This window comes from Adiantum capillus-veneris, chromosome 15, assembly GCF_014529385.1.
Source record: "Adiantum capillus-veneris isolate H3 chromosome 15, ASM1452938v2, whole genome shotgun sequence".
NCBI classification, from domain to species: domain Eukaryota; kingdom Viridiplantae; phylum Streptophyta; class Polypodiopsida; order Polypodiales; family Pteridaceae; genus Adiantum; species Adiantum capillus-veneris.
Window position 1 is genome coordinate 94,245,726 of NC_140945.1, and position 19,703 is coordinate 94,265,428.

General features: G+C 42.6%; 2 pseudogenes; both read right to left on the bottom strand.

Moving 5' to 3' along the window:
- Positions 1-6,120: 6,120 nt before the first annotated feature.
- On the bottom strand, positions 6,121-19,273 carry LOC147441095 (serine/threonine-protein kinase Aurora-1-like; annotated as a pseudogene).
- Positions 6,654-7,251, bottom strand: LOC147441096 (serine/threonine-protein kinase Aurora-1 pseudogene; annotated as a pseudogene).
- Positions 19,274-19,703: the final 430 nt, after the last annotated feature.

Sequence of the window (19,703 nt, forward strand, 5' to 3'; positions counted from 1 at the left end):
ATCCACGCATCACGAGGTTCTTGATTAGCATGCTTGCACAAGAGGATGATGAAGAGGAACTAATAGAGACCGAGGAAGACTATGGCCTCACGGACAACGATTTTATTTATCTAGATGATGAGGATAGAGGCCTAGCCTTAGGGTGGCCACCCGGTTTATATAATATCCTCTTTCCTTGATTCTAAAAGGGGTGACAGATAGGTAGGTTAGGGGTCTAGATTGTGTTTTGAGTTTGTTTTTTAGGAGTTTTAATTTTTCCCACTGCTGTGCCTCCTGGAGGTATTCCTTTTGTTTCCTAGTGTGTACAGGAGCGTGTTGCTATTGATAGGATTTGGACCTTCATGGAACCTTTCTCTCGTTCACACTTCATATCAAGCGCGACCATCAACACAAACAGGTGTTTCTTGTCCATTAGCATTGCCCTTATCTTTTTTGCATCCATGTTTGTCTGCTTTGATTGTGATTGGTAGCATACTATTCAGCGCATTGGCTTAGTATCCAACATTTAATTCAATGCAATCTTTTGTCATAATCACTTGTTTAGGTGTAAAAATCAAGCAGTCCGACTAAGCTAGTTTGACCAAGCTAGGTATTAGAAATCTTCTCTTAATACCATGGGGAATGCCTTCCTAATAAGCAATGGTTACTTAGGTTCTTAATCCGATTTAGGCAGCATTGTATGAAATGTACTAGGGCTTTCTAGTGGGCTTAACCCTATCGACCTTTAGCTTAAGTATTATAAAGGGAGTTTACTAATGTGATGAGCCTGGGGAGGGTAACAGTGTTATATGGCCCCCCAAAGTTACAAAATTAAAATGATGAAAATGAACAAACAAAAAATCAAAGTGCCACAATGTAAAATTTTAAGCTGGAAGAGAAATCTCAGCTTGATTTGGTACTTCACTCACATGTATTGCCTATGGTACTAGAGCCCTAGAGGTTCCCAGTGTGGGCGCTTTTCCTTGAAAAGCAAAAAACCCAAGGCATACAAAATAAGCACACACATCATAATTGAATCAATGTGAAAAGACTTTGGGGGGTCAAAGAAAAAGTAATCAGCCAGGCGATGATTTCATGAGAAATTCCTTTTATGGTAGCTTAACTACAAGGTTTTCTAGATATAGCCTCTAGTCAGCCCTTGAACATGAATACTTGGCTCTCGCGATTAAACAACTTAATTGACCACTGAAAATTAAGAAGCTTACCCATGGTATTAATATTCGATCTCTAGTGCTTTTCGACCGTCAAATTAGTGACCCCAGACTTGTTTAATTTTTTACCTTTACATCTGTTTATGCATTTGATTACATTGCAATTTAATGTTCATTGCTAACAAATTGTTTGAAATTCTTTGACCAATCAATTTTTCTACCTAAAACTGCATATGCTTTTTAAGAGAATGCCATTACTGTGCCAATGTTGTTTGATTTTGCAGTGACTGAAGAAGGCTAAGGACATTCATCTCAAATGCTCTTCCACCTCGACGAACCAGCTTCAACTCAATAGCTTCCGAGGACGGAATCTACATCAGGAAGGGGGGCATGTTAACCCTCATGGCACACGGACACCCATCACCTACGATGGACGCGTATTATGTATGATTTAGAGTCAGGTACCGGGCTTGTCGGACCAATAGGGAAAGGTAGAGTGATCGTCGATGAGAGGCGCACTTTAACTTGGACATTCAAGGGGTTAGTTGGCTAAGCATGGGCGCCCAAGTGTGAATGGGGTGAGCTCCTATAAAAGCCAACTAAACCTAATTTTTACTCATTCTCTCATTTGTGCAATTGAAGAGTGCTCTTGCTCCATCTCCATCTTCTTCTTCTTCTTCACCTCCTTGTGTGTGTGTGTGTGAGAGAGAGAGAGAGGGAGAGTGTGTGTGAGATCGAGCATTACGAAGGCACGACGGCGGCGAAGCGGTTGAGCGCGGCACGACTGCAGCTTCTTCTTCATCGCGGCGAGGAATCCACCACGAAGGCGAGCGTAGAGCGGTGAGTGACACACCCTTTGTTTTCTTGAGCTTGCTAGTTTAGGCTTGTTGTGTGCTTGGAGCCGTTTGTGGCTCGCATACGGTGTATTGGCAAGTCCCTTGCTTCGACAGTGCGGCAAGGAGCGCACAAGCACCTCAAGCTAAGGCACATTTTTGAGCTAGATTATATATATATATATATATATATATATATATATATATATATATATATATATATATATATATATATATATATATATATATATAGGAAGACCACGTCGAAGAAGAAGCTACAATGGGACACCCCAACAATGACGCATTTGCAACCACCTACCTGTCACTTAAAAAAATCTCATCTTGAGCACTGGTTGTCTCATAGAAAGTTGAATTGTAGACCAAGAATCCCCATTCATGAACGGTGTATACATCACATCCAAGATTTCAAAAGATAATGAGCTTTGAAACACACCCATTTCATAATCTCGCCAACAACAGTGCACTACATCAATAGTGTTTTGTATACATCATGTCGCTTTTTGGCCAAATGCAATGTGCCTTGAACTCTGACACACTGGTCCAAAACCAAGCAGCTGGAGCTCTTACTGCCCCTCTCTACCGCCTACTTGCCTCTCTCTTTGGTTGAAGAATGTTGCGGCAACCACTAACTACCTAGGAATCGAGATCCAAGGCCATTAAGGCTGTTGCCACATGTTATGTTGTCATCCTCGGTGGAACTATTGTCAATGTTATCCTAGTCAAACTTGGCTGAAATGATTGACGACGATAACTCAAGATGAGTGCTCAGTACGTACGCAAGATGATAGAGAGAGAAAGAAGACAAACACCGGATGCGATCCCAACCCCCCCCCCCCCCCCCCCACCCCCTCTCTATCGCTAGAAAGGTATTTCCTTTAGATTGCGCAAATGCTGATACTTGTTAAAGTTATAGCACCTTAAGTCAATGGCCCAATGTGATTCTCATATTTATTTTGAGTTTAGGTATTTATTTTACGTATTTGTCAAAGTCTTTGATGGGGCAATTTACAGAGGGGGGTACTTGAGCAATCTTGAGGGCCCATAGGCTAGCATATAAGCAACACCTTGCCTCGTTTATATAACACTAATTGGTTTCCCAGTTGGTTGGTTCAACTCTCTCTCTCTCTCTCTCTCTCTCTCTCTCTCTCTCTCTCTCTCTCTCTCTCTCTCACTCATGTATTCTCTCCATTGATGTATGCTTTTGCATCATCGACTTTGACATGGTATCACAGCTCTTGTGGGAGGATTACACCCGTTGAAGCAGAGGATTGAAAGGCGGTGGTATCTCTTGGAGTCTCTTGCAAGTGGCATTGCAAAACTTTGGTATTTTGGTTGACTCAACGATGACAAACTTTCGACAATACTCTAGTAGGGGCTACTTAATCGTAGAAAATGGGAAAACAAGGCCGAATCGTACGAAGATGCTCTCGAGGCGTTTGTGCGAGGCCAAGACCATCACTTGCACAAGCAGCGTGCGCGGGTCAGGAAGGGCAAGTCCTGTGACCTGCAATGGGGGAGAGAGGGTGACGCAGCCGGGCACAAGCCATGAGAGCTATGGGCGGTAGGAAGCGACAACAGCAACCAGACGAGGGCAAGGGCGTTGCAGCCGCTGCTGCTAACTGTTTTTTTATATTTATGGTTGAGTGTGCAGGTCACGACCACGTGGATGGTGGGTTGGCTAAGGGGAATACCCTCAGGGCGCTGGAGTTTACCGTACCTACATTCGAATCCGCAATAACCCTTCTAAAGGGTTAGAATGTAATTGTCTGCATTCCAAGGTTAGGAGTAGGAGATTTGAGGAATCTCCTCTGAATGACTAAATAAAATAAAGAGGAACCAGTAGGGAGCACCAATAGTGACTATCCTCCACTCGAGAATGTTGTAAAACATTGTCAAAATTCGTAGTCAACCCCTTGCCCCACTACGGCATCTTGAAACACAGACACTTCGCCAAGTGTGGCCATCGAGGGCGTTTTGAACATTGGAACTCTCATTGGTCTTCCCCACATGACAGCACTACGTTTTGAAACATTGACGGCTTGTGCTATCTCCAAGTGCAGCCAGTTAGAACTGCTAGAAAGGAGACATGCCAATTTAGTAGCGTTTGGGACAATTACTCTCTAGTTTTTTGCTTTGATGAAATGGCATTTTGAGACGTCATTGGTAGGGGTGACTTTAAGAGAGTGCATAGTGAGTGTCCTTTTGAAACGCCTAGCCAATGGAAAGCTCCAAGGGCAGCTTTCTCTATTGCATTTTGATATGCTTTGCAAAGAGAAGGAGTGTCCTCAAGCTACCTCAATGGTCCAAAACGAACTCTGAGCTATGGAAAGTGGATTGAATTGCACCCACATAGCAGTCTATGCACGATTGAAGTTCTCAAGGGAGGGTAAGATGCTTTGTTTGGCTCAGGAATGTGAAGCCAGAAACAAATGCAAGAGCTTGCAAGAGGACAAAGGCACAAGCAACCTTGACATGGATAACGGTGATAAAGGGTTGACAAAGGAGATCAGCATGGCGCACGTCGTGGCAACTACAGTGGCCACAAGACCAAATTTTTAGTCAAGTGGCAATTACCGTAACTAGCTTCAACCACAAGGAGAGCCTTGTGAGCGGTAGAGAGGGGCGAACAATGCTCTCTACAAATGATTTGGACCCATATGTTCGAGTTCAAGTTATCGGTGTTTGAATCCCGTGGGGCAAAGTTTAAGGCACGTGCATTTGGCAAGAAACCAATGCGACGTATAGAAAACACTATGGATGTTTGCACCAATCCATTTTTGTTGGCCGGATTATAGACAAGATGTGTCTCAAATTCATTGTCTATGAAAGTTTGGACGTGATGTTTTCACGAATGGGGATTCTTGGACATTGGGTGGTCTACAGATCTATTTTCTACGAGGCAAATGGTGCTCAGGATGGCATTCCTCGAAGGTAAAAAGCTAGGGGTAGCATAACCAAGGTGTATCCAGTAGTTTAAGCGGCGGTTTGTTCAGTAGTGCCTACGACAGTGATTGTGTTGGCACAAGCCAACAGCAATGGCTTTCGCTTTGCAACTACCACGACTCAAAGCCAAACCCAAGACTAAAAAACACTAGGTATGAACAATTAACTCAATAAAGAAACTAGCCAAAACCTTGTTTGTCTCTTCCTTCAAGCTAGGGCAACAAAATTATCCAAACTTTCACATTTATATAATGTGAAGGAAATTTTAACGTCTCTCTCCAAAACCTAAGGCACGTTGAGACCAGGAAATGTATACAACTTAGCTCATATTTGGAAACAAAGTTTCCAATACCCACGTCCCGATGCCAAGGAAAGTATACACGATTTACATTCAAAATGCACGCATGGATGCATGCATACATTCAAACAAAGAAATCTTTTCTTTCTTGCAAAACCTCACAATTGTGAGTGATTGTATTATAAAGTCACCAACAGATATACAAGTCAGCCTTAAGCCCAAGCGGAGCCGTGAGGGACAGAGTGATCCATCCGAGCTTGGTTACAAGTACCTAGCAATGTACTATTGCGAATAGCCCAAACCTTTACCCAACAGGGATTGATCGGATGTCGAGGGTTTCCCTAAGCCACTCATCCGAGTTATGCACTTTACTTATCACATATATAAACTCCTTGCTTTGTTATAGGCTTGGCAATTTCAATCATGAAAATTTAGGAAGCTTAAAGCTTTCAAACAATGACTATCCACATGGTGAATGCTCGATTCCCATGAGCCTTATTTGTATTGTGTTTCACCTTTTCCTTTGGCACTCTCTCTCTCTCACTAGCTACAAGTATATGTAGCTTCACAAGTTGCACCGTACAAGCATAAGACATTAAAACCCTTCTATGGGCAAGAGACAGCAATTGTATAAAAGTATTCTAGAGAATAGTTGTGTAATTGCTGAGAGATTGTGAAGAAAAGATTCTAGGCAGAGAATGAGTTGGATAATCTCCAACGAAAAAAGAAAAGATAACAAGATATGAAAAGAAAATAGCACCACTAGAGAGATGATAGACAAGTTCTAGGACATGAGCTTGGTAAGAGTATCACATATAAGTACACACTTGAATTATCTAGCTCGAGCACACACTCTCATGTTTGAACACAACTATCAACTAAAATCGCAGCATAGATGCACATACATACCCATTTCCGAAGGCAAATAGTCTAGTGTTCCACATATTGTTCGCCTTTTGTGAAAGGTATGTACCGACCATCCAAAGTCAGCGATTTTCAATTCTCCCTGGTTAGAGGGGCAGAAAGACTAATCGCGAATGGCCAGTTAGATTTAAAGGATAAAAGAAAAAGATAACGTTACCTAACGAAGCATGCACATGATTATTAGTGTAGCTCGACTATAGGCACATACACGCACTCACACATCTTTTTTTAAATCCCTTCTCAAGTTGTGTGCATACGCAGAATGGTTTTACGCCCACCTGCAAATGGGTTTACATACCCTGATTCCAATAAGCAAGTTCTCTTGTTTGATGTCCCTATGGATGACATGCTTCTCATGACAATGGAGAAGAACCCTAGCCAAAGATGCAATATACTACAAGAACACAATCCAAAGGCATTTCCCATTAAGCTAGACAATTCTCATGTTTTTTCAAAATTCAGATAACTATGATGATTAGTACTCTATCGTGCTGCCCGCTGCTCATTAAACCTCTTTTGTCTTTGGAGCTCTTTATAAAGTTCTCCGCGAGCCGCATACTACACGATTAGAAATACATGGCTCTGTGTAACAACCAAGCTTGTGTTTATGAAAATGCATCCGAAAATGTGTGTGTGTGTGTGTGCGCGCGCGTGCACAAACCCACTAACCTCATCACGGAAGTAGCCATAGAGGCGAAGGATGTTGGGATGCCTAAGGTGGATTTGAATTTCGATTTTCTGCCACAACTGATGCTCCATACGCGCTTCTTGAAGCTGTTTTTGTAAAGAACTCTCAACACTATGATGTATTTGCTCTGTGTGAAAAGGCAAGGAAAAGGGAGAGATCATAAGATGTGGGCACGTTGTGTGTGTGTGTGTGTGTGTGTGTGTGTGTGTGTGTGAGAGAGAGAGAGAGAGAGAGCGAGACCTTCTTTTCTCTAGTGAGGTAGACAGTGCCGAACATGCCTCTGCCAAGTGGCTTCCCAACATCAAAATTGCCGAGAGTCCAGTGTCTGGATTCAGAAGCAACAGCATCGCCATTGCCTTCGATCTCCTGTACAGGCACCCTAAGATCTTCCATCTTGGCTCCGGTACCCAAGCTCGTGGATGTGCCTGTGTAATACGTGGGAGCCACTTTTCAAATTTAGGCCACTACCCAACGGTATTCTTTGATGGTTTGTCACTGGGGGATCTCTATTGGCGAAATTCCCGGCCGTCGATCGATATGTACTCTATCGTTGCTACCCGCTGCTCGTTAGTAATCTATCGTTGCTACCCGCTGCTCGTTAGTACTCTATCGTTGCTGCCCGCTGCTCATTAAACCTCTTTTGTCTTTGGAGCTCTTTATAAAGTTCTCCGCGAGCCGCATACTGCACGATTAGAAATACACGGCTCTGTGTAACAACCAAGCTTGTGTTTATAAAAATGCATCCGAAAATGTGTGTGTGTGTGTGTGTGCGCGCGTGCACAAACCCACTTACCTCATCATGGAAGTAGCCATAGAGGCGAAGGATGTTGGGATGCCTAAGGTGCCTTTGAATTTTGATTTCCCGCCGCAACTGATGGTCCATACATGCTTCTTGAAGCTATTTTTTGTAAAGAGCTTTCAATGCTATGATGTATTTGCTCTGTGTGAAAAGGCAAGGAAAACGGAGAGATCATAAGATGTGGGCACGTTCTGTGTGTGTGTGTGTGTGTGTGTGTGTGTGTGTGTGTGTGTGTGTGTGTGTGTGTGTGTGTGTGTGTGTGTGTGTGTGTGTGTGTGTGTGTGTGTGTGTGTGTGTGTGTGTGTGTGTGTGAGAGAGAGAGAGAGAGAGAGAGAGGGAGAGAGAGACCTTCTTTTCTCTAGCGAGGTAGACAGTGCCGAACATGCCTCTGCCAAGTGGCTTCCCAATGTCAAAATCGCTGAGAGTCCAGTGTGTGGATTCAGAAGCAACAGCACCACCATTGCCTTCGATCTGCTATACAGGCACCCTAAGATCTTCCATCTTGGCTCCGGTACCCAAGCTCGTGGATGTGCCTATGTAATACGCGGGAGCCACTTTTCAAATTTAGGCAACTACCCAACCGTCTTCTTTGCTGGTTTGTCACTAGGGGATCTCCATTGGCAAAATTCTTGGCCGTCGATTGATATGTACTCTACCGTTGCTACCCGCTACTCATTAAACCTCTTTTGTCTTTGGAGCTCTTTACAAAGTTCTCCGCGAGCCGCATACTCCACGATTAGAAATACACGGCTCTGTGTAACGACGAAGCTTGTGTTTATGAAAATGCATCCGAAAATGTGTGTGTGTGTGTGTGTGTGTGTGTGTGTGTGTGTGTGTGTGTGTGTGTGTGTGCACAAACCCACTAACCTCATCATGGAAGTATCCATGGAGGCGAAGGATGTTGGGATATGTACTCTACCGTTGTTGCCCGCTGCTCATTAAACCTCTATTGTCTTTGGAGCTCTTTATAAAGTTCTCCGCGAGCCGTATACTCCACGATTAGAAATACACGACTCTGTGTAACAACTTATCCCTGTTGACTCACCTTTACCATAAGATTTTCCCCTTTTCTCCTCCTGTAACTGCATTGTTGATGCCCAATCACTGCTTCTAGTAACAGTGAACTGTTACCTACCAAATACTTATGGTGCAGTAAAAAATATTTACCATGGGTAAAAAAAGTTACTGTAGGTAAAAAGTGATTTGTATTTACCATGTAGGTGAAAAATATTTACTGTCGGTAAAAAAGTGAAAACGGAGTATGCTGTGCTGTGAGTCCACACGAACATCCTCGTGTAAATTTCACTAAAAATTCACACCTAGAATGGGCTATTCTGTAAGATATAGGTTGTAGGCATGCATAAGAGCTCGTTCCCACGTATCTTCTGTCCATGGCATTTTTACTCTTTTGTGAAGTAGATTTTTCTTCTCTTTCGAGATCCCTTGGACTAGAGTATCCTCATCTCCCCAACAACTGACTGTGCCTTTATTGCATCTTCAGAAGGGGTCCTAAAAACCATGCATCATATAGCCCTCCCCCTTAAGCTAGAGGTATTTGATGCCTCTAGCTGTAGGTTGTGCTACAATAGGGTTCTCTTGAATACTTACCCACCTGGTACCAATTGAATTTACCATGTTACTGCTTTCTTGCCTGATGCACCCTGTTTAGTCCTTTCTGATGAATAATTGTATCCATCCATGACTAACAACTGGTCTCCTAGACCCTTGAAAGCCATATCCCATCCATTGTCAATATCCACTTTCACTGGTAGCATTCTCTTTTTTTCTTTTTTTCCTTTTTTTTTTCTTTTTTGAAACGACTATGTACATGATTGTTACCTTAGTTGGAGCTCGAATATGATGAGCTCTCCTCTGAACCATCCTTAGCATTGATTTCACCAGCATATGGCTGTGAAAGACGACATTGGTAGGCCTTCAATCGCCAACCATTTACCGGGGTCTGATGTACCTTACCATCTAGGTCACCTAGTTGGTAACTACCATTTGAGAACCTCTGTATCACTACAAAAGGGCCTTCCCACTTAAGCAAGAACTTACCATCCTTCCTGCGATCAAAGCGATTGTCGTATCTGAGCACTAAAGAACCTTCCTTGATACCTTTCTTGACAAGGTTGCGATTGAACTTCTTTCGTTTCTTCTCTGCCTGGGCTGCATAGTACTTCACTGCTGACTCTCGATCTAGCCCTAACCTCTCCAAATCGATGATTCTTCCTTCCACCTGCTTCTCTTGACTATCCTCTTGATGTGCTTTTAGAACTCGGAGGCTCGCTAGCTCCACTTCTATAGGCAATAGTGCCTCTTGCCCGTAAACCAAGTGAAAAGGTGTATACCCCAAGGATGTTTTAAAGGATGTTCTGTAGGCCCAAAGTGCTGCATCTAGGTGTTTGTCCCATGCCTTAGGATGTAAATGCACTTGCTTAGTGATGATTTTACATATAAGGCCATTTACCTTTTCCACAAGGACTTTTCACAAGGATAGCACCTACTATGAGAGTTTGTAGTTCTTCACCTGCTAAGGCATCTGCTTCTCGATTTTGATCTCTAGGTACAAAGTGCACTCGAACTTCTTTAAAACCCTTCAACAAGGCCTTTGCTTCCCTCATCTTAACAGACAATTTGTCATTTTTACAGGCCCATACACCAACCATTTGCTTAACAATCAACAAGGAGTCACCAATAACATTTAGCTTTGTGATGCCCTGAGAAAGACAACATTGCAACTCTAAAACAAGGGCATGGTACTCAGCCTCATTGTTAGAATGAATCTCTTTTAGATGAAACCCTTTTGCAAAGATCTTCTCCTTCTCTGGACCTAATATTACTATGCCTGTTGATGCCTTGTCTTTGGTCCTCTTGTAAGCCCCATCAAAATACAGACTGTGTGCTCCCAGTAGAACTTCAGGCTCCGGGATAGGCGGTACCTTACTAGGTGCCTCTTTCTTGGCCTTCTCATAACACCTTTGTGTGAGGACATTTGCCAAACAAGCACGGGTGGAATCCTCTACTTGTAGTGTGTAGTCAAACTCTTGAAGTTGCACCACCTACTTTGCTATTCTTTGAGACAATTCCATGTGTTGTAGGGCATATGGAAAAACCTCCTCATTTGTGATCACCACAAATTGTCTCGGAAGTAAGTAAGCCCGAAACTTCTCCACTGCAAACTTGAGAGCTAGCACCAATTGCCCAGTTGCGCTGAAACCCTTTTCAGCAACTGTCATCACTCTACTAGAGAAGTAGACTGGTCTCATGAGAGATGTCTTTGGGTCTTTTTGCATCAAGACAGCTCCTAGAGCTTCTGGACCTACACTAGGATTTACATAGAATAATTCACCCCATGTGGGTTGTAGGACGACAGGAAATGAGCTCAAAACGGTTTTAACTTCTTGAAAGCACCTTTCACCCTCCTCACTCCATGTCAATGTAGTGTGTTTAGTGAGCTGCTGCAAAGGATAGATTGCCTGAGAAAGGAGATGTATGAATCGTCCCATGTAGCGAACCTTTTGAATGAAGGAGACTAGTTGCTTCACGTTTGAAGGAGTAGGTAAAGCTAACAATGTCTTTACTTTTTCAGGGTCAGCCTCAATACCATCTTGAGACACAACATGGCCTAGTACAGTGACCTTGCTCTCACCTATGTGGCACTTGTCTTTATTCAATTGCCCACCCAATTGGGCCAGACGGGTGAAACCTTCATCAACCTTGGACAGATGTACTTCCCTAGAGCTGTAAATGCAAAAATCATCAATGAAGACTCGTATGGACTTACCAAAGTAAGGTTGAAACACCAAGTTCATAAACCTCTGGAAAGTAGCTGGGGCATTAGTTAAACCAAAAGGCATAACTCTATAAGCAAAACACCCCCAAGGTGTTATGAAGGTAGTCTTTCTTTGGTCTTCATCTACAATTCTGATTTGGAAGTAGTCTGAGTACCCATCACACACTGTGTACCTTTCATGACCAGCCACTTCATTTAGTATTTCATCTTGAAAAGGCAAAGGAAAATGGTCCCTTTTTGTGGCTGCGTTTAGAGGCTTGTAATCCACACATACCCTCCACTTCCCATTTTTCTTTGGTGCTACCACAATTGGAGACACCCACTCAGAATCTTCCACTGGGTAGATAAATCCTGCCTTGAGTAATCTTTTTACTTCTTTTAAGAGTGCATCTTGTTGCACTAGCCCTAATCTCCTTAGCCTTTGCACCACTGGTTTGGCACCTTCCTTTAATTGGATATGGTGTTGGGTTACCGTCACTCCTTTAATGTGCTCGTAATCAGTTATAAAGAGGCCAGCATGCTTCTTTAGTACCTGCAAATAGGGTGCTCTCTCTTCTTCTAGTAGGTCCTTAGCTAGCATCTCCTCTAAGCCTGTGGCTTCTTCCTTGTTTAGATAGTCTTGACCACCTTCTCCTTCTGGGTTTCGCAGTATTATACCCATGACTTCCAAAGAGCTAGCATCCTCCTCAGATGACTCATCCTCAGATGAAGAGCAGCTGCTTGTGCTCCATTCATCCATAGAAGTCTCCATCTCTAGGTCTTGTTGTCTACCCTACTTCATGTCATACACAATTTTTTGTTGCTTGCCACCTACCTTATGATTTGGTCGCAACTCAAGGGAACCTGTCTCCCAATCTTGCCTAGCTTTCATAGCCATAAGCCAAGGTCTTCCAAGGATTAGCGGATAGCCCTCCCCCTTAGTTGGGATCACATAAGCATCAATTGAGATTGCCACACCAAAAGCTGAAACCTTCACTCCATTAACCTTTCCCACACAAGCCACCCTTACATTATTTGCCATCTTAGCTTGTAAGGAAGTTTGCTCGTTTACTTCCAAACCCAACCTGTGCATTAATTTCTCTGTCATAACACAAATCTCGGCTCCACCATCTACGTACACATTGGAGACTAGCTGACTCTTAATCTCTGCATCAATGACTGGCACGATATCCTTCATGCCTCTTGCACTAATAGACCCAACTGACTTTGCCTTAGCCCTCCTGGTGCTGACCATCTTAGACCAGGTTCTACGCATCTTTGGGGAAAGGTGGAGGAGTTGCTGCCATGAAATCTTTGGTCCTTCCTTACTCACATCTGCTACCAGGTCGTAAGGTATGGATCCTACCCCAAGTGGAAAGTCTTCTACTCCTATGTGCCTCCTTGACCTACTCTTCCTTTTCTTGTCTCCTATCACTTGGGAGGAACCCTCATTCCCTTTATCCGGCTCTGAAGCTTCCATTTCATCAGTTCTTTGTCTCCTAACTCTCTTTATTGGCATGGCAACAGCTTCCTCCATTTTTTCTTTCCCTTTATCCTTACCATTGTCAAGATTTATGACAGAGACAGTCCTGTCCTCCCCTCCCGATGGTAGTGGAGGGATCTCTGCTGGTGCTTGTGGTGGTGGAGGAGGGGGTCTCAATATTTGGATTGGTGGAGCCACGTGTGCATTTTGTCCATTTAGTGGCCTAGCTCGAGGAGGAGTGACTTGCTGGCGAGGAGGCCGTCTTTGATTACCATTTCCTTGATAGCGTCATGGATGGGGGCAATAATACATGCCGTGACCTACCTCTCCACAGTTGTAGCAAATGTACTCACGTGCTTGCCTTTGTCCTTCTTGTCTATTTCGTTCATTTCCTGGTTGGGGAGCCCTTACACCTTGAACCAGATTGATGGACAGGCTCTCTAGTTGATTGGTGATTTGTTGAAGTAATTCTTGTTGAGAGGACTCTTGGTCTGTTGCTCCTGTCCCTGCTACTACCCTTGCCGTAGTTTGAGCTAGCGGTGGAGGCTCCATTCCCCCTTGTAGTTGAGCTTGGAATTTTAACTTCCTATCCTTCTCCCTTGCATAAGTCATAGCTTTATCAAAGGTATCTGGGAATTTACCTTTTACCTTTTCTCGAAGGATGGGGTAAAGCCCTGCCAGGAAACAGTCCTTCTTTAGGCATTATGGCGCCCTTTCTCCTTCACCTAGTGATGCACACCATTTCTCCCACAGGTTGGAAAACTTTCCTTCATAGCTTCTATAGTCATTGGGTGATGTTTGGCGTAGCTCTAAGAGTTGTCTCCATATCTCCTCTGGAGGCTCATGGCGGCGAAATTCTTCGATGAAGGCCATCTTTAAGGACTCCCAGTCTCTTCTTTCTTCAGGTGCCAAAGTTTGATACCATAATTTTGCACCTTCCCTCAAGACCAAAGGAAAGGCCCTTAACTTAGTAGCTTCGTCATCCCTTCCCGATACCAGAAAGGCCATTTCCAAATTATCCAAAAAGTCTGGAGCAACCTCCCCAGGCTTACCATAAAAATTAGGGAAGGCCATAAGTGAGAGAGTAAACAGCTCCAATTTATTTTAAAATAGAGTATGGTAATTACAATTTGGAGCTTTAGCACAACTTAGCTCAAAATAGGATGAAGATCGACACATCAAAGGAATGGTAATAGTCTAGTAAGGATAGAATGACAAGATGAGGAGAGCGCAAGATTTCCCCAAGTCTCTCGGCTCCAAACAACAGGGCTATTCTTTGCTGATAAAAGATTTTTCTTTCAATACAAATATTCACACGGATATGACGCACAAAATGGAAAGGAAACATGCGGGGATCATCATTCTCATTATTGGCATCCATACTTACACACAAGACCCTAGCTTAGTTGCACCACCTTGGGACCAATGAGCCTGATCAGCCACAGAAGGTCAGCACCTCGGATCACTTCGACTCTTCCTGATGCATCTGTGAAGACGTAAGGCGTGATGGCAACACTTTGTACAATGCTGAGCCTTTTAGCAAGCAACAATTGGATGCTATTACCATAATCAGCATGACGAATGAAAGTGACACCATTAATGTGCAGCACATCATCAACTAAGATAGTTTCCTTAGATTGAGATAACTTCTTGAAAATTAGCAGCAAAGGTAGGGCAGGGAGGCTTTTCACCCGGTCTCCAAAGCACTTTGGACAATATCCAAAGTGATCTTCACGTGGACAGGAGGTTGGCTTGGGATTGGTGGTGTCTGGATTCACAAAGTGCACTGGGAGCACTCGCAGACGGGCGGCAATCTTGTAGGCAAGCCTTCGCCTCTTTGCTTCAGGAGGATTTAGGGGTGAGAGTCGTGGTTGCAAGTTGGAGGTTGAAGTTGGTTGCTCACTAGCCTTTTTCTTGCCTGTAGTGGTCATGTAATCCCTTATTAATGAGATTAAGCCAAATGTTACCTTACGCTTGAGCACGCGCTGCGGCCTTGGGCCACTTAGGTGTAGAGGTGATCTTCCTCCTCTTAGTCGGATCCTCAGGAAAGAGAGGTCTGGTGATGCTTTCTCTTCCCTTAATGTGTGTCAAAGTACCTTCGTGTATGTTGATGTAGAATATTTCAAGCTCATGTGCGTTGGAGGTTTCTGGAGCACTCATAGGTTGAGAGGAGAGGTATATCAAGCTCTTCTTCTTACTCTCCTTCGTTGGCGACGATCACGAACAAGGCATGTAGAAGAACTTACTTCTTGAATTTCAATGACACTGCAACCTGGTAACAAGACCTCGATGAAAGCTTTTAAGGCCTCTAAAGCCTCCTCCTCTTCTGTTCTCCAATTTGCAAACTCCTCACGCCATTCCTCCATGTTGTAGATTGCACATCTTCATTGCTTGTGGACTGAAGGTCTGTGTAGCCCTCCTCCGTGGGGGCACCAAAATGATAGCGGAAAAAAGAGCAGTGCAATCAGGTGGCCTCTGTACTCGTGCACACTCCACAAACCACGCCTCATGCAAACAAGCAAAGAACAAAACAAAGGGGGCACCACCCTAAATTAAGAGGTTTAGGGACCTCACACATAGTGCACATAGGCAAGTGAGACTTCTGGCATTATGATGGCATCAAAACATATGGCAAAACACATAGAAACGAAGCTTAGGGACCTTATGTAGCACATATATACACAAGACATCAGCTTAACAATACAACGGCATCTGATCATACATAACAAGGATATAGAGAAGCAAGCCAAGGATGGCATAATCCCTTGTCAAAAACAATCAACCCAGCAAGTAGGTATGATCCTACTAGCAACACATCAATACCTTAGAGAATGATGGCGAGGATGGTGGCCATGGAGCATGAGAGAAGACTCCTTATTTAGGTTTTAGGGCTAGTAATGTAGCATACTAGAGGGAGAGAGAGTAAAGCTCCATCCATAGCTCCTCGTTGTGAGCAATGTCATCATAGCTTCATTGCTTGGTGAAGTGGGTGAAGTGTTGGTTTTGAGTGAGAGAAGGCCTCCTTATATAGGTTTCTGAGAGGGTTTAGGATTAGGGATAAACATGCTTAAATCCGCTGATTGGGGTTACTTTTTGCTTAGGGTGGTCAACAGATTGAGGTCACCTGATATGTCACCATCAAGATATTCTCTAGAGTGATGTGAGAGGGGAGGATAAATGCTGATTTTTTTGATTGTGACACATGGGGATAAGGCCTTGACCAGCATTTAAGAGCAGGTAAGGTGGCTGTTGAAACTGGAGGTTCTGCACATGTCAGGGGGGGACCTACTGGGTCCTCCTGAATATCAAATTCTCAAAAAATCCTCAACCATGGCTTCTTTTGACATGTGTTCTTTGAAAAAATCAGCATGTCTCTTTTCAACTCAAAAGTCTTTATCCCTGTTGACTCACCTTTACCATAAGATTTTCCCCTTTTCTCCTCCTGTAACTGCATTGTTGATGCCCAATCACTGCTTCTAGTAACAGTGAACTGTTACCTACCAAATACTTATGGTGCAGTAAAAAATATTTACCATGGGTAAAAAAAGTTACTGTAGGTAAAAAGTGATTTGTATTTACCATGTAGGTGAAAAATATTTACTGTAGGTAAAAAATATTTACTGTGGTAATAAATATTTACTGTCGGTAAAAAAGTGAAAACGGAGTATGCTGTGCTGTGAGTCCACACGAACATCCTCGTGTAAATTTCACTAGAAATTCACACCTAGAATGGGCTATTCTGTAAGATATAGGTTGTAGGCATGCATAAGAGCTCGTTCCCACGTATCTTCTGTCCATGGCATTTTTACTCTTTTGTGAAGTAGATTTTTCTTCTCTTTCGAGATCCCTTGGACTAGAGTATCCTCATCTCCCCAACAACTGATTGTGCCTTTATTGCATCTTCAGAAAGGGTCCTAAAAACCATGCATCAGTGTGTGTATGTGTGTGTGTGTCTGTGAATCTATTATGCAAGGCTATCGAGTCTTTTATTATAGGAGGCTCACCACCAAAGGTAGGCATCCCATCTTTAATTCTACCCATGTGCATGACAGGCTTCTCCTTCATAAAGTGATAGTCTAGATGTACCATAAATATCGACCAAATGGGTAGCGTTAAACCCATTATGCTATGTTTAAGTTGGAAATTAACTGCACATAGTAGGCCTGCCAACATAGGAAAATCGAGCCCACAAGTATGGTAGGCATTAAATACTTCAAGCTATATTAAGCTGGAGATTTCCACAAAGGTAAGACAGCTGAATAGCCACAGGTTTTTCAAGTAAGATACAAACCAAGTACGGAACCATGATTAGGGATGTAATAAAAAACCATTTAATTTATTGGACTGGACATCTTCAACACTATTTACCAGGTAGGTGCAGATTTGGAAAGAAGTAACAGTTTCTCATGATATACCGTATCCCCGATCACGGTGATTGTCTGATTATATTTAACTGAGTTTCCTTTTATCAAACACAATTGGGTGTGTTGAAGCAGGTGTGTGGATGAGTAATTATGAGGGGCTATATATTAGCTCTCATAGATGACATCTAAGAATAGCTTCTGAGTAAATGTGTGTGCAGGTATAAGCCGAAAGGTGAAGCTCTTTGTCCAAAACCAGACCCATTCTCTAAACCTTGAAGGTTATGTGTATAACAGAGGCCATTCTAAAACATGTAGGCATGAACCCATGTCCAAGAGTGACATCGGCCTAAAGCACCAAAAAGGGAAGCTGTCAGCCAAGGGTTACCAATGAATTGTCAGCTAGATAAGTGTGTGTGTGTGTGTGTTGACCTACCACGTAAGGCAGCTAAAGTGGTTAGAATCGTATTAATATCCACTTGGTGGATGATCAATGTAATGCCAGATGGGTATTGAGTTAAATATAGAACATGAAGACTATACCACTAGCTATAGGATGTAATCCAGTTAATAGTATATAATGATGTGTATGTATGTGTGTGGTGTGCAAGTCTGCCAACCATAAGGAAGTTGTGAATCAAAGTAAGCGAGAAGGGAAAATTCTCCAAGGATGTCGTGAGTCCTTGTATTTGATCTATGTTATTGTGTTAGTTATTGTTGTAATTTCTACAATCTCTGTGACTTGAGAGTATTATAGCGTCAGTTCAGGGCGACCATACCCAACTTTATTAGCGGGCACTACTTTAACTAGTGTTCATGGCCACTAGGAATGAATGCATAGCAATAACACAGCAAATAAAAGCAGCAACGTAGTACCATAACTTTACAGGAACTTGGTCCTTGACACAAAGTTCTTTTACTCTATCTTTTTATGCAGGAACTCAAATTTGATGAAGTATATAATGGAGAGTTCACAATTGTATAGTGCTTATTGATGCTATAATGTACTTTGAAAACTGTCCAAAGGTTGTAAAAAAAGCCTTAATCCTCAAGTGGGGTCTCAGAGGAGATGGCATTTGACTAGGTTTTTGAGAGTTGATCCAAATTACAAAGGAGATGATATCCAAAAAAAATTGGATCATTCTTTAAACTTCATATTTGATCTAAGTTATGTTGTTAGTTTCTGTTGTAATTTTTGACACCAATAACAAGGGGAGGGAGTCGTTGACTCCTGTCTTCCCAAGTAATGCCAGTTCTAACAGGCTTGTGTTTCTTGGATTGTGACAAGTAAGAGATTCTTTCCTTGGGATTACAACAAAAACTGCAGCAGTAACAGAAGATCGTCCAATGTACCAGCTAGATTCTTCTCCATGTAGATGTAGTGGAAGCTCATCCCAAAGGATGGGCACATAGAGATACAACACTAAGATATTATATTGTAGTGATCAAAGATCAAATTCTTGATATAAATGATTGTATTATCCATCAGATACAGAAGGTTGTATTGGTGTATATGAAATGATAATAGAGGTTTATGAAATCTTGTTTTATAATATTGTTATTGAATATATTATTGAATACAATTGTCTAAGTATGGTTCAGTTATGAGGGGATTTTCATACGCAAACACACACACAATCGTGAATTTGAGTATGTGTAGATCATGTCCTAGAACTTGTCTTTACACACACACAATTATCAAAGCTATTGACAGGTAATCTGGCACAAGGCTTACCAAAAAATCAATTGCAGCACAAGGGAATATATTTAAAAGCACAATTCTCAAAGCTATTGACAGGTTTTCCTTCCTAAGACAAAACACCTTAGTGATAGATTACTACAGATGCCATCCTCAAATATAAAAAAAGTGTAAGTGTAATCTCAATTATGGTTTGATATGATCCAAGATGGTGGGTTAGCAGATACCTGCATGCAATGATTGAATACTGGTCCCATATGATTCTGAAAGGACAAGCAAGCATACCATCAAGTACCATGTAAATTGCGGTGTTCCGTTAAATAAATATCAACAATCTTTTGAGCCAAATTTCTCTCTCTGCTCACCATCTCATTTGTAAATCAAGCAATCATGGAAGCCAGTACTTCAGAATAACAGCAACTTAATGTTGTGTGGGTTTCCTAGTGATTACATAACTTTGCCACGTTGCAGTTACTAAAGAAAAATTTATGCAAGCCAAGTAGGCAGCTCGCGCATAAGACATTCAAAGACCGCTGTTCGATAATGTGAGATGGATGAGCAACTTGAGAAAGATTCAGAAGCCTTGCATGGTTCTTGCTCAAAAAAGCGATCTCGATCTCTCTTTCTCTCTCGATCTCACTCTCGCTATCTCTCTTTCTCTCTCTCTCTCTCTCGATCTCGCTCTCGCTATCTCTCTTTCTCTCTCTATTTCCTTATTTTCCTATCTC